The 14,583-nt window shown below is 42.1% G+C and overlaps 1 protein-coding gene across 2 annotated transcripts in view; it reads right to left on the bottom strand.

Annotated features, from left to right (window-relative positions):
• Positions 1-14,583, bottom strand: part of LOC138292311 (glycoprotein-N-acetylgalactosamine 3-beta-galactosyltransferase 1-A-like) — a 148,209-nt gene that overhangs the window by 64,547 nt on the left and 69,079 nt on the right. Inside the window, exon 2 of one of the 2 annotated variants that reach the window (XM_069230853.1) lies at positions 838-918. The exons of the other annotated variant lie outside the window; for it this stretch is intronic. The gene's annotated coding sequence lies outside the window, so the exon portion shown is untranslated. The remainder of the gene's footprint in view (positions 1-837; positions 919-14,583) is intronic. 2 annotated transcript variants of the gene reach the window in all.

The following is a 14,583-nucleotide window of genomic DNA, read 5'->3' as shown; positions in this document are numbered from 1 at the left end:
TATTGAATTTACCAGTCTAAAACAGGTGTCTCCAACTAGTCAATTGCAAGCCACCACTAGCTCACATATACCTTCAGAGTACCTCGCAGCCTTGAGTTAATTTTTAAATAAGCACATATCCCTTTTACAGTTAAGGAAAGGTTGTGCTTATTTTACATTATTATCAACAGACCGAAGATAGCAAGGTCAGCTAATCAGAAGTGCTCAGATTTATGAACCAGGCTGGTGTACAGAGGTGAAGAACTGAAGCAGTGAAGTATTTAACTCAAATAAAAATAAAAAAGTCAACTCAGTATTGGAAAGTGAGAACAAAACTATGTTCTTGAATGTTTTAAAATGAGAGAATTAAAATAAAAAATTACCTTAATAATTAAGTAAACTCTTCATTTTTATTTTCTCCCATTTCAAAGTGCTGCACTTACAAACGGCAGACCTCTTGATCCCAATGGGCAGTAGAAATTTGTTCTAAATGGGAAATATATTTCTATGAATCATTAAGTCTTCATGTTTTTCTCTACTTTCAATTAAGCCAATTACGTCAATGTTTTATAAACGCATGTTTCTGCACTTTAAATTCTTCCCACTTACATATGGCTTGTCTCTACAGGCCAGTTGGGGGGGGGCAAGATGCCTGCTGTTTTTAACTGTGACCCTTTGGAAATAATTATTGTGAAACCACTCTTGGGTTGCTTATGTTCCAGTTCAGGGAGGACCTGGCCTGGAAGTCTGGACTGGACGATAGGTTGGAATGCTACCCAATCAACTGCCAGTGGTTAGACAAACTGCAAGCATTCCCTCCATCACCTTTTGTGAATTTGATAAGACCTGAAAACTGACCCCAGGGTTTACTTCCTTAAAGCTCAGCTAAAGCAGGTGTGATCGTCTGCTGCTTCTCTGCTCCAGTAATTCAGGAAAAATCTGAAAATGATGGCAGTGGTATAAAACGCATCACAAGCACGTGGAAGTAAAAAACATCTGCTATTAAGTAAAGCTCTGGTTTTAAAAACGGTTCCTATATCAAGCAAATTGAACACACGTTAGCACTATAAGTAAAGTTGTCAGAAATGCAGGCCACAAGATGAGTGAAGGCTGATTGTGAATAGCATGGAGAACTGCGAGCCTGACTAAACACTGATATTCATTGACAAGAAAGGTGTCTTGTTAAATAAAACATTTAGGGGCAATAATCAATTTGAAAATTGCAGGAACTGGTGACTAGAGATTGGGACAATTATGGAGTCAAATTAAATACAATTGTATTAGGTTCAATGGTTTTGGCTGATTACATGGTCACAAAAACAACAAACATTTGCTATTCAATAGGTCTCACATTTTCTTGAGTTGGAGCTATTGGCATTGTAAATGCATAACTGGACTTTTTCTGCCACAATAATTAGTCAACCCTGCCACATATTTTGGTCCTTTCTGCCACATAATTCCAGTGGCCCTGTGTATAACTAAAGGGCTAGTAGGTCTACTGGAGTATATTTTTTTTAAATAGGCCACTTAAAACACAAACTACTCCCAAGTGCAAAACATATTCACTTGGCAGCTGGTAGAGGTGGCACTGCCTGCAGATCAATTAATAAATAATTGTACTCAAAGTATGCATGCTTACTGGATCACGGTCACACACAGCTCAGGTTTCACAGACTCAAACATGAGTAGTTCATCTAGTCAGGTTGCTGCTTTGTATTCGCAGCTTTAATCACATTATAAAAATTGTCCCAGAATGCAAAGCAGAAACATAACTAAAGGAGCCAATCACTCATCAAACTAGTGATTAGGACAACTCTACGAATACTACTCCAAGGGCCGGTTTCCAGGTTGTATCACGTTATAAAAATAAAAATAAAAGTCCAAGAATGCAAAGAATGTGTACTAAGCAGATCTGATATAATGTAAAAATGTCACAATAACTCTGGCGATTAATGTTCTTTTTGGAGAGAGAACATACTTTTGTGTAGTGGAAGCTTGAACTCATCATAAGGTAGTGCAGAGGGTTAATGTTCTTTCTGGAGAGAGAACGTACTTTTGTGTAGTGGAAGCTTGAACTCATCATAAGGTAGTGCAGAGGGTTAATGTTCTTTCTGGAGAGAGAACGTACTTTTGTGTAGTGGAAGCTTGAACTCATAAGGTAGTGCAAAGGGATACTGTGCCTGCTGCAAAGAACGTGTGCTAGGCAAATCACAAAGTGCATATAATGCAAAAATGTCAAAATAACTGGCGATTTATTTTCTATCTGGAGAGAGATCGTACTTTGGTCTAGTGGAAGCTTGGAGTCATCATAAGGTAGCGCACAGGGTTAATATGCCTGCTGCCAAGGACTTGTACTGGACAAATCACAAAGTGCATGTAATGTAAAAATGTCAAAATAATTCTGGTGATTTATGTTCTTGCTCGAGAGAGAACATACTTTTGTCTAATGGAAGCCTGGAGTCATCATAAGGCAGCGCACAGGGTTATTGTGCCTGCTGCAAAGAACCTGCGCTAAGCAGATCAGAGTGTGTGTAATGTGAACTCGATACAGACAATCGAGTTTGCACTCTGAGCGCTATGGCAGCCAAGAGAACGTACTTCTGTCTAGTGGAAGCTTGGAATCATAAGGTAGTGCAAAGCGTTAATTTGCCTGCTGTAAAGAACGTGTACTACGCAAATCACAAAGTGCATGTAATGTCAAAATAACTCTGGCCATTTATGTTCTTTCTGGAGAGAGAAAGTACTTTTGTCTAGTGGAAGGTTGAAGTCATTATATGGTAGCACACAGGGCTAACATGCTGCTGCAAATAACGTGTACTAAGCAGATCAGAGAGCATATAACGTAAAAATGATACCACCGATCGAGTTTGCGCTCTGAGCACTGTGAGTGCCATGACAGCCAAGAGAACACACTATTGTCTAGTGGAAGCTTGGAGTCATCATAAGGTAGTGCAGAGGGTGAATGTGCCTGCTGCAAAGAATGTGTACTAGGCAAATCACAAAGTGAATGTAATGTAAAAACGTCAAAATACCCCTGGCGATTTATGTTCTTTCTGGAAAGAAAACATACTTTTGTCTAGTGAAAGCTTAGAGTCATCATAAGGTAGCACACAGGGTTACTATGCCTGCTGCAAACAACATGTACTAAGCAGATCAGAGTGCAAATAATGTCAAAAACGCTGATTGAGTTTGCGATCTGAGCGCCATGGACGCCATGGCAGCCACAGAGTGCAGACAAAAGAAAAAAGTAGTTTGTCCACGCTGAAGTATATCGGCAATCGTGCAATTATCCCTGTAACAGGCTCAGTGTCCAAGGTGGTAACCAAGCAGCCCCAAAGCAGGACGCATGAAAGGCATTTACCAATGACATCAAGGGTTTTTTGAAAGGCAATCCCAATGAAAGTGATGGGCGTGAGGTGGGCATGGATAAAAGCCCATAATAGTTCACAACAGGTCAAAGCGCTTGCGCGCTTGACCTAAAAATATAGCATCATTTTATTTTTTTAAATATTAATGTTGTTATCATTTCAAATGACTAAATATGAATTCACCATTGGAAAAGAGTTATATGGTCTTTAAAACCCCAAATTCTATAACAAGTAGAACAAGTGTAAAAACATAACTGCAACTGAGAGCATCACTCAAAGTCCGAATCATACTATGAATCTATTAAATACCTTCCCCTAACATCAGATAAACAGAAAAAACAGCATGAATGATTACCATGTAATTCACTGGTGCAGAGGGAACAGACTCTTCTCCTTGGGGATCCCAACCCAATATCCCCATGTGCTTTCTATGGGGAGACTCATGTTTGCAAGCTGGGGAACAAACATTGGCAAAGCCAATAAGTCTCGTCCTTGTGACTATTGGCTGTTCCAGTGAGTTTTAGCCATGCTGCACAGCATCCATGATGCTGTGCAGCACGGCTAAGGGATTGTTTTTTTTAAAAGGCAGAACTTCTGATGAGGATGGCAGTTTCTTTCTGCAGGCGCGTGCATACAAAATGACCTGGGTGCTATTTTTCTGATTTTAGTTTCAAAATGCCAGACAGGTGGTGCAGAAGCAAAACAGGGGATGCAAGCGGGGAAGCAAAACTGGGGTCTTGGGCAGGGGGAAGCAACATGGGGGACAGAAACAAAATGAGATGAAAATGAGACAAGAGGGTCAGAGAAGCATATGGAGAGACAGAGCAACATGGAGAAAGGAGGGAGCTGGCAAGGAGCACAAAAGCACATGGTGAGACAAAGCAACAAAGAGAATGGGGTGGTGGGGCAGAGAAGCACACTGCGAGGAAAAGCAGCACAGATGCAGGGGTGTAAGTAAATAAGAAAAACAGTTGGAAAACACACTCAATCTCAGAGAGCTTTTCTAAAAAGCATACAATGTAGTACCAAAAAAAAAGAATGAGCAGTGTTAAGACAAAGTAATGCATCCATGCTACAGGAGAGAGACAAACATACAATGGAGAAGTAAAGAAAACACATGCCATCAAATAAGCAAGCAAATGGGAGTGACAATGCTGCCAACCAATGGCAAAAAAAGGGCGGGCTCTAAGCGCACCCTCAGCTAGAAAAAAAAAATAATAATTCTCGCAAAAGATAGCACATACACTGTATTAGGCAAGACCTAAAAAAAAAACGAAGCACCTTAGCATTCACTAATCAAACTCAATCTAATGTCTATCTCAGAGATTCTTCCTAACCTACAAAGTAAACTAAAATTAGCAAAGTCCCAGTGTACTTATGAACCAGCACTAAGCTTTGATATTATGTACTACAGTATCCCAATACTCCAGTTGTTAAAGATGTGCAAAGTAAGACCCACTTCTTTTTCAGAGGAAAAAGGCATTACATTACTAACCCCCTTCCCTAAATAGAATAATACTTCCTTGACCATCAAATCGTGAATGCATCTCTCCTGCTTATTTTTAAGCAAAGTCAAAGTTTACAGAAAGGGACTTAGGGCCAGCTGTAGCAATCTTCCAAATTGCGACTTGCAATTTGCGAGTCCCAGCAACTCGCAAATTGCAACTCGCAATTTGGAATGCAGAAAGGTGTCTCAGACACCTTCTGCGAGTCGCTATGGGGTCGCAAAGACCCACCTCATTAAGATTAATGAGGTGGGTCTCAATTTGCGACCCCATAGCGATTCAGGACACTCAAGGGAAAGGTGGCCGGCTGGGAACAGCAGACCACCATGTCCGTGACTGCTTTTAAATAAAGCAGTTTTTTTTTTTTCAAAGTGCAACCCGTTTTCCTTAAAGGAAAACGAGCTGCACTTTGAAAAAAAAAAACGAAACCTTTAGTTTCGGTATTTTTCAGGGCAGGTAGTGGTCCATTGGACAACTGCCTGCCCTGAAAAATTATTTTTTGTGCCAGACACAAAGAGGAAGGGGTCCCATGGGGACCCCTTCCCGTTTGCGCCTGGGTTACCATCCACTTCAAGTGGATGGTAACTGCGCTTTCATTTGCGACCGCAATCGCGGTCGCAAATGAAAATGCATACCATTGCGACTCGCAAATAGGAAGGGAACACCCCTTCCTATTTGAGACTCGCAAATGCATTTTGCGAGTCGGTTCCGACTCGCAAAATGCATTTCTACATTGCAAAGTGGCTTTAGCGACTCGCAAACGGCGATTTCTGCCCCGAGGGGGGGGGGGGGGGGGGGGATTAAAAAAACCCTAGACACCAGGGATCTTTTTTTTGTTTTTGTTTTTTTTCTTTTATGTTTACGGAGCGACCCCTTCAGCAACGGTCGTTCCCTGGGGGGCCAAATTGTTTTTGTTTTTTTTTAAATATTATACTTACGTATAAGGGGAGCGGCCCCTTGGGTAAGGGCCGCTCCCCAGAGGGGCAAATAATATTTAGGCCATTTCTTCCCCCCCCCCTCCCCGGGGGCAGATCGGCCTAATATAATTAGGCCGATCTGCCCCCAGGGGGGTCTGAAAACCCCTAGACACCAGGGATCATTTTTTTTTTTTTTTTTTTCTTTTATGTGTAGGGAGCGACCCTTTCGGCAAGGGTCAGTCCCTGGGGGGACCAAATTGTTTTTAGGCAATTTCTGCCCCCCTGGAGGCAGATAGGCCTAATATAATTAGGCCAACCCCAGGGGGGGGAGGTGGGGGATCAGAAACCACTAGACACCACAGATATTTTTTTCTTTGAAATGGACATGAGGGGAGTGGCCCCTTGGGCAAGGGCCGCTCTCCGGGGGGGGAGGGGGTGTGGTGGGGGGGCAGAAACCACAAGACACCACAGATATTTTTTTCTTTGAAATGGACATGAGAGGAGTGGCCCCTTGGGCAAGGGCCGCTCTCCGGGGGGAGGGGGGGCAATAATTTTTAGCCCATTTCTGCCCCCCCCTCCCCACCCCCCCCGGGGCAGATCGGCCTAATCTCACCAGGGATCCTTTTTTTAAAATTTTTATTTTAACTTTTATGTCTAGGGAGCAACACCTTCGGTAAGGGAGGGTCAAATTGTTTTTAGGCCATTTCTGCAGCCCCCTGGGGGCAGATCAGCCTAATATAATTAATTTATATTTGAATTTCATTTTCATTATCCTTAAGTATAAGGGGAGCGGCCTGTTGGGCAAGGTCCCCCCCCCCCCACCCCCCCCGGAGGCAGATCGACGTAATAGAATTAGGCCGATCTGCCTCCAGGGTGGCACAAACCTCAAGACACCAGGGGGGCAAATTGTATTTAGGCCATTTCTGCCCCATTGAGGGCAGATCAGCCTATTTTTGTTAGGCCAATCTACCCCCTAGGGGGGTAGAAACCACTAGACACCAGGGATTGCTGTGTGTGTTTTGCTTGGGGGGGGGGGGGTGAGGGGCTGCCCCTTGGGCAAGGGTCGCTCCCCATGGGGGCACATTACTGTTGGCCATATTTGCCCCCCTTGGGGGCAGATCGGCCTATTTTTCAAAGGCCCATCTGCCCCCAAGGGGGGCAGAAAGCCCACCAGAGACCAGGGAAGATTTTTTTTTCCTAAATAAGAGGGTGGGGGTATGGCCATACCCTCACCCCCAAATAAATGTGGCCAAAGTTATTCTGCCCACCATTTGGCAGATGGGGCAATTACACCCTGGGGGGGCAGAAAGTCTACTAGATGGCATAGAATTAAAAACAAAAAACAGTGGGGTGGTGGCTACCAACCAGTATGGTCCTGGTTTTGCTCCCACCACAAATGAAGGGGGTAACAGTCTTTCAGCTCTCCCCCCGCACACTAAAACATCTTATCCCACGGCAAGCAAGAAGACATTTGATTATTTGGGGTTTTGGTTTTACATTTGGGCCATGAGCTTGGTAACTCTCAAAATTGTCCCACTTGGAATGGTGAGGGCTGCACTTTTTTGACTTTGGGACGCTGCCGTGTAGAAAAATCCACAAGACCCAGACACATCTGAAAACTAAACATCTGGTTGATTCCAGGGTGGTGTGCTTCACATGCACCTGTACCATTTTCTTACCCACAATGCCCTGCAAACCTCCAACTTTGCTGGAAATCACACATTTTTCCCACATTTTTGTGATGGAACCTTCCGGAAACTGCCCTTTTGGACCCGCTTTGGTTCCCCCTCAATTTCAACATGTTTTTGGCTCTTCCCTGTCACTGGCACTTGGCCCACCTACACAAGTGAGGTATCATTTTTACCGGGAGACTGAGGGGAATGTTGGGTGGTAGGAAAATTGCCCTGCAAGTCACACCTCCCTGGACTCCCTCGGGTGTCTAGTTTTCATAATTGTCTGGGTTTGGTAGGTTTCCTTAGATGGCTGCTGAGCCCAGGAACAAAAAACGCAGGTGACCCCGTCCCCCCCCCCCTTCTGGAAAAAACAGGTCGTTTTTTTTTTGATGAGTCCAGATAGAGTTTTGGGGCATTTCCTATCACAGGTGCTACGCCCACCCACACAAGAGAGGTACCATTTTTATCGGGAGACTTGGGGGAATGCTTGGTGGAAGGAAATTTGTGGCTCCCCTCAGATTCCAGAACTTTCTGTCACCGAAATGAGAGGAAAAAGTGTTTTTTTGGCCAAACTTTGAGGATTGCAAAGGATTCTGGGTAACAGAACCTGGTCAGAGCCACACAAGTCACCCCATCTTAGATTCCCCTAGGTGTCTAGTTTTAAAAAATGTGCAGGTTTGCTAGGTTTCCCTATGTGCCGGCTCAGCTAGAGGCCAAAATCTACAGCTAGGCACTTTGTAAAAAATATGTCAGATTTCAATGTAAAAATGTGATGTGTCCATGTTGCGTTTCCTGTCGCGAGCATTAGGCCTACCCACGCAAGTGAGGTAACATTTTTATCCAGAGACTTGGTGGAACACAGAATAGCAAAACAAGTGTTATTGCCCCTTGTCTTTCTCTACATTTTTTCCTTCCAAATGTAAGACAGTGTGTAAAAATGATGTCTATTTGAGAAATGCCCTGTAATTCACATGCTAGTATGGGCCCCCCGGAATTCAGAGATGTGCAAATAACCACTGCTTCTCTTCACCTTATCTTGTGCTCATTTTGGAAATATAAAGGTTTTCTTGATACCTATTTTTCACTTTTTATATTTCAGCAAATTAATTGCTGTATACCAAGTATAGAATGAAAACCCATTGCAAGGTGCAGCTCATTTATTGGCTCTGGGTACCTAGGGTTCTTGATAAGCCTACAAGCTGTATATATCCCCGCAACCAGAAGAGTCCAGCAGACATAACAGTATATTGCTTTAAAAAAGTTACAGAGTAAAATGTGGAGAAAAATCGCTGGATTTTTTTCACCTCAATTTCAATATTTTTTAAACACTTGCAAGATCTACACAAATAACCCCTTGCTGAATTCAGAATTTTGTCTACTTTTCAGAAATGTTTAGCTATCTGGGATCCCGCATTGGTTTCACACTCATTTCTGTCACTAAGTGGAAGGAGGCCGAAAGCACAAAAAAATCGTTAAAATGGGGAATGTCCCAGTAAAATGCCAAAATTGTGTTGAAAAATTGGGTTTTCTGATTCAAGTCTACCTGTTCCTGAAAGCTGGTAATATGGTGATTTTAGCACCGCAAACCCTTTGTTGATGCCATTTTCAGGGAAAAAACCACAAGCCGTCTTCTGCAGCCCTGTTTTCCCTTTTTTTTCTAAAACATTTTTTTGCTGTATTTTGGCTAATTTCTCGGTCTCCTTCAGGGGAACCCACAAAGTCTAGGTACCTCTAGAATCCCTAGGATGTTGGAAAAAAGGACTCAAATTTGGCGAAGGTAGCTTATGTGGACAAAAAGTTATAAGGGCCTAAGCACGAACTGCCCCAAATGGCCAAAAAAAAGCTTGGCACCTGAGGGGGAAAGGCCTGGCAGCGAAGGGGTTAAATAAGAATACAACTTCACCATTGAATTTGGGTTGTAGTGTATCCTATTTAGTTTTAATGGGAATCAGGAGTTTAGCTTAGCCTTCTGGCTTGCAGGCCTGTGCCACAGTCACCTAGTGTCTTTTAACCTACTTAGCTTGCTCTGTTTTAGCCTCTTTATTTAATTATTTCTTTCAAAATGGCTGCTATGTTTATAGTTAGTAAAATGTTTTGATTTTATTTTATCAGTGTCACTCTGTGAAGACATCACTATCAGCGTCAAAGTTAAGTGAGATACGTAGGTATTCACATCATGTCCCTTTTCCACGTATGGGTTTACAGGAACATAATGTACTTTTGGAGGGAATTTTTATATAATTGCAACCCCAAGCATGCCTGCTTATTTATTGTCTGGGAACATACCTGCATCAGGGGTCGTACAAGATGTCTATAAATACATCTCATGCAGACAAAGTTATCAGAGGGATTCCTACCAGATGCTATCGATGCCATCCATGATGCACATCGCCTTGATGCAGATCCAGCCATCGTGTCACCACAGAGTCTGATCTAGAGGCTTCATTCCACTGTAAAAAGGGCTGGGGGTGCTTCTCACGGATCTGGCAGATTAGGTTTATTACACCTAGTTCTCGTTAGGTTAGAGATTAGGTTCTCCATGCTAGGGTTTAGGGATATTTTACATTTCATGTTTATTGCAAGATGGTGGGGGGTATTTGTATTCACGACTCATCTTCACCATTCTGCTTCTTGCATCGTTCGTTATCCTAATCATTGCAGCTCATGCATTTTACAGTAGATTGCAGTCTTGTTAATACACCAATTCAAAATGTTCCTGCATCTCCTTTGTTGCCTGTGTGTGACTAAGACTTATTGCTAACGTGGGAAAAGGGTAGCTTCCGTTCCACCAAAACTCCACTGAGATGTCGCACTCTAGAGTCCATCCGTAAAGGCTGCCAGAAATCACCTTTTACTGTTTGGGTTTTTTGTGAGGTACTGATGGTGAGCCGGGAGAGTTGTGCCGACAGTTGCAACTTGTTGTAGGGGTGATCTAGTCGCTGTCATCCCTAAACCAGCAATCTCACCTAGGAGCAAGAGTCCAACTACAACAGGGTTTTTAATGAATATTAAAATGTCTAGCTGGTCGAGATTGCAGAATTATTTTTTTAATTAGTTTATTCCTTTTCTCATATGGCAGCATGACATTAAATCTCCACATGTCCCATTTTTTAATACTATGCATCCTACCAAGTGAGCAATAATGCCTACATTGTTGTGAGTTATTTGTATTTAAGAGGAAGCTTTTTTTTCCCTGTCACTGCCTGCAGCAGTCAGGCTACAGTGGTAGGTCTAAAGCCATGTTTTCCTTGCTACACTTGGCACAATACATGCTGCAGTCCACAGGTGACATTTAACTTTCCATGCTATGGCTGTAGTTTCTACACCACATAGTACGGCACTGTAGGAGAGTTAAATATGCACAAACAGGTATTACCCATAAGTGGAATGTGAATAGGTAGTTTATGATGTCATGTCACAGTGACTCCTGAGGTGACAGTTGCACTGGTGCCGGAGAACAGTCGCAAATACTGAGTGCTGGTTTCTTCCCTATGGAATAAATTCTTCTTTACAACTCGTAAGTGTATCATCCTTGCTCATTTGAGAACCTAACAAATTGGTGATGAGCAGAGCAGGAAACTGACACAATAACAAGAACCCACAAACGTTACAACTTGTCGTGTCTGTGACTTCATTCTATTGAAATTGACAGTGTGTCACTGAGGAAGGTGAGAGAAGTGTAGATAAGGCCAGAGCATTAATAACTGAAGAACTGTTCAAATGAATGGACCAGTTCTCGCTTGTTAAGCTATCTTCTAGTGGACACACTTGATCATGCAGTGTCCTACTATTTAATTGTGCTTGTGCTGTGTCTTCACAGTTGGAATACACTTGCGCTGCTCAGTGAGACCACATGAGTTTGAGTCTATGAGTCATCACGCATCTGTCATCATCACAGCTGTTCAGAGTGAACACATACGCTTCAGCAAGCACGTATTTGACATTTATGGACTTGGAGGAGATATCACATGTGGTTTAGCTAACAAGCCAGCAAACCACAACCAAGTTTGTACAATGACTGATACAAAACATACATTTGTGTGCCTTTCTCGTCAAAGTACGCTCATTGTCTGCCATGGAGTCTAACAGGTACAATTGCAGGATAAATACGTTTTAATGAAAGGTAGCTTAAACAAAAGTTCTGCACACACCAATATGAATGGTTGCCTTCATCTCTGGTGCGGAATACACCATGTTCTTTGTTCAAAAATGTTCTCCTTCAGGATTGGTCAATATAATAGTTTATTTGATTAGCCAAATATTCAAAGTGAGATTCATACTTATGAGGTAATTTTTGGCAGCCATCTTAAAGTAGTTTACCTCACATTACAGAATACCGGCCACCTGGGATTTAACGGTACCACAGCCTTACAATCTAGTTGCACACACTGGAATTTAATATGCAGATTGTCAATCTTCCAGGTTAATTTCTGAGAGAACCCAACTCCCCAAGAACTAAATGGCAACAATGGTACAGGACATTTGAAAGCTATCTTTTAGCAATTGATGGTGTAACTTTCAGTGCAGCTATGAAAAGGGCATTATTGTATAATTGCTTGGGGATGGAAGGCCATAGAATTTTTTACCATAAACCACAAATATATCCTCCACGAACAGCTGAATGGGATAGGTTAACAGAGGCAGTTAAAAGACTTGAACATCATTTTAAAGAGGGCCCCAGCATGACAGTTGAAAGGCACACATTTTTCCACAAGAAAGCAATGCACACAAGACCATTAAAAATTATTTCGATAAACTTTGCATTCTGGCTGCATTCTGTAAATTTGTCAGACCCATTGGCCAATATTTATGAGATCAGTTAGTGGTAAATTGTTATGAAAATAAGGTCCAGGAAACAATTGTGTTGCAAAAATCCTTCTTTAGGTAAAACAATAAAAATAGCAAGAGGAAATGAAAGATCAATGGCTGCATCAAAAGAATTAGAAAGAGCAAAACAAGATAATGCTTAAAGTGTAAAAGCTGTAACTTTTGGAAGAAAACCGCAGGTAATAGTCAAAACAGAAGGCAAAAACAGTCCATATTTTACTGAATTGTTTCAGGTGTGAGTCTAGAAATCATAAGGCCAATTCTAAACAATGTCCGGCAGTATGAAAAACGTGCTCAAAGTGCAAGAGTAATGGTCACTTTGCACGTGTATGCAGAAACATGCAGAAAGTGAGTTGTATAGACAATCAAGAAGAAGCAGTCATGGTGAACTAGGTGGGAGAACAATTCAACAAGAACAGCGTGGTGCTATCAGTGAGTAGAATTTCACCAGTTAAAATGCTATCAGAAGAAGGAACTTCAGCAAAGAAGGCAGACCCAGGATGTGAAATAAAAATTAGAAAAGTATGTTTTAGGGTTACAGTGGATTCTGGTTCCCAATAAACATTGTGTAAGACAAGCTGCATGACACAGTCTGGAAACATTTAAGACTTTGCCCACCAGGCATTCCTACTGTGGCATTTGGTGGTCAAGAAACTGACATGATGGGATATTTTCGTGAAGTCATCACTTACAAGTAAAGAACAATTGACACAAAGATTTGTTCTGCAAAGAGAGGGTATAGCTTTCTTAAATGGAGAGATCAAGGGAAGTTTGGGATGGTCCTCAGACCTGGCACTTCTCGCCCTATTTCACTTGTGGAAAAAGTGGACATGGAAGTAACGTCCCTTACCGAAGTAATGGGCAATCATAAACCTATGATTGAAAACAGGTTAGGGGTGGTGAGAGGAATTGAACATAAAATGATCATCCTTAAACCCAATGCCATCCCTGTTGTACACCTGGTTCGCAATATACCCCCAAGTGTAAAAAGTACACTAAAACACATTTGGATGATTTGTTCAAAGAAGGGGTTATTGAACCAGTAGATTCATCGCAATGGATCTCACCAGTTGTGGTAGTTTTGAAGAAATCTGGGGACCTCAGACCTTGAGTGGATCTCCGATCATTAACAAGCACATCCAAATTGACTGTTTCCCATTACCTATGATCCAGGAGATGCTGACTCAACTGGGTGTAGCAAAGTTTTTCTGCACATTTGAACTTAGTGCTGCCTACTATCCGGTCGAGTGAAAAATCAGGATCATTGGCGACTGCTTTTAATACTCCATTCTGAGCTTTCTGTTTTCTATGCAGGCCATTTGGCTTAGCCTCAGCGGCTTCAATCTTTCAAAAGCTGGGTAAGGAAAGTGGAGTGTTAACATACCAGGATGATATACTGCTTTATTCTGAGTCTCTTCATTCTCATCCACAAAAACTGAATACGGTGCTGAACATCCTGGAAGACCACTGGATGACACTAAAGTAGGAGAGATGTAGATTCAAAGTGGAGGAAGTAGAATATTTGGGTCACTACATTACAGCAAATGGAATCGCACCCAAGGAAGACTCTATCAAAGCCATCAAAGACTGTTCATGTCCTGCAGATAAGAAACAACTAAGATCGTTCATGGGACTCTGTGAATATTAGTCCAGATTTGTTGAAAACTTTGCGCGGCAAACCGAACCTTTGAGGAGATTGCTAAGAAGTGAGGTGAAGCATGTCTGGGAATAGGAACAAAACAATGCTTTTTAGTTGTTTAAGTTTCTCATTGTTAATGCACCAGCACTGCTGTGATAATATTCCTTCCATCGTCACAGTGGGTGTTAATAATTTGGGGGTTGGTACAGTGTTGAGTCAGCTGGTGAATGGAAAGGAATGACCTATAGCTTCTGCCTCAAGGAGTATTAGTTGATTATCATTCAAAGTGGATTTCATATAGATTCATGGGGGATCCCAATTTGCACAATGTGATTACTTTTCTGAAAGAGTTATTTCACTCTGAAGGTGTGTCAAGGTTTTTGATTTGTGACAATGGAGTTTAGTTTGTTTCTCATCTTATGAAGATTTTTTGGAAAGACTGGGAATTAAACATCCTCCTGTTGCTTTGTATAGCCCGCAGGGGAATGGAATGGTGGAGGGGGGTGAACCACATGCTTAAAGAAACTATATAATTAGCAACCAAGGCTGGGAAGGATGTTCAAGAGGCGGTGACGGACGCAGTATAGTGCTACCATTATACTCCCCATTCTACTACAGGAGTGCCCCCTTTTATGTTGTTATGCGGCAGACATTCTACAAATGTGTTGTTGCCAT

Source organism: Pleurodeles waltl, chromosome 4_2 (genome assembly GCF_031143425.1).
Source record: "Pleurodeles waltl isolate 20211129_DDA chromosome 4_2, aPleWal1.hap1.20221129, whole genome shotgun sequence".
In the NCBI taxonomy this organism is placed as follows: Eukaryota; Metazoa; Chordata; class Amphibia; order Caudata; family Salamandridae; genus Pleurodeles; species Pleurodeles waltl.
Note: the sequence above shows the minus strand (reverse complement) of the source record. Positions and strands in the feature narration are given on the sequence as shown.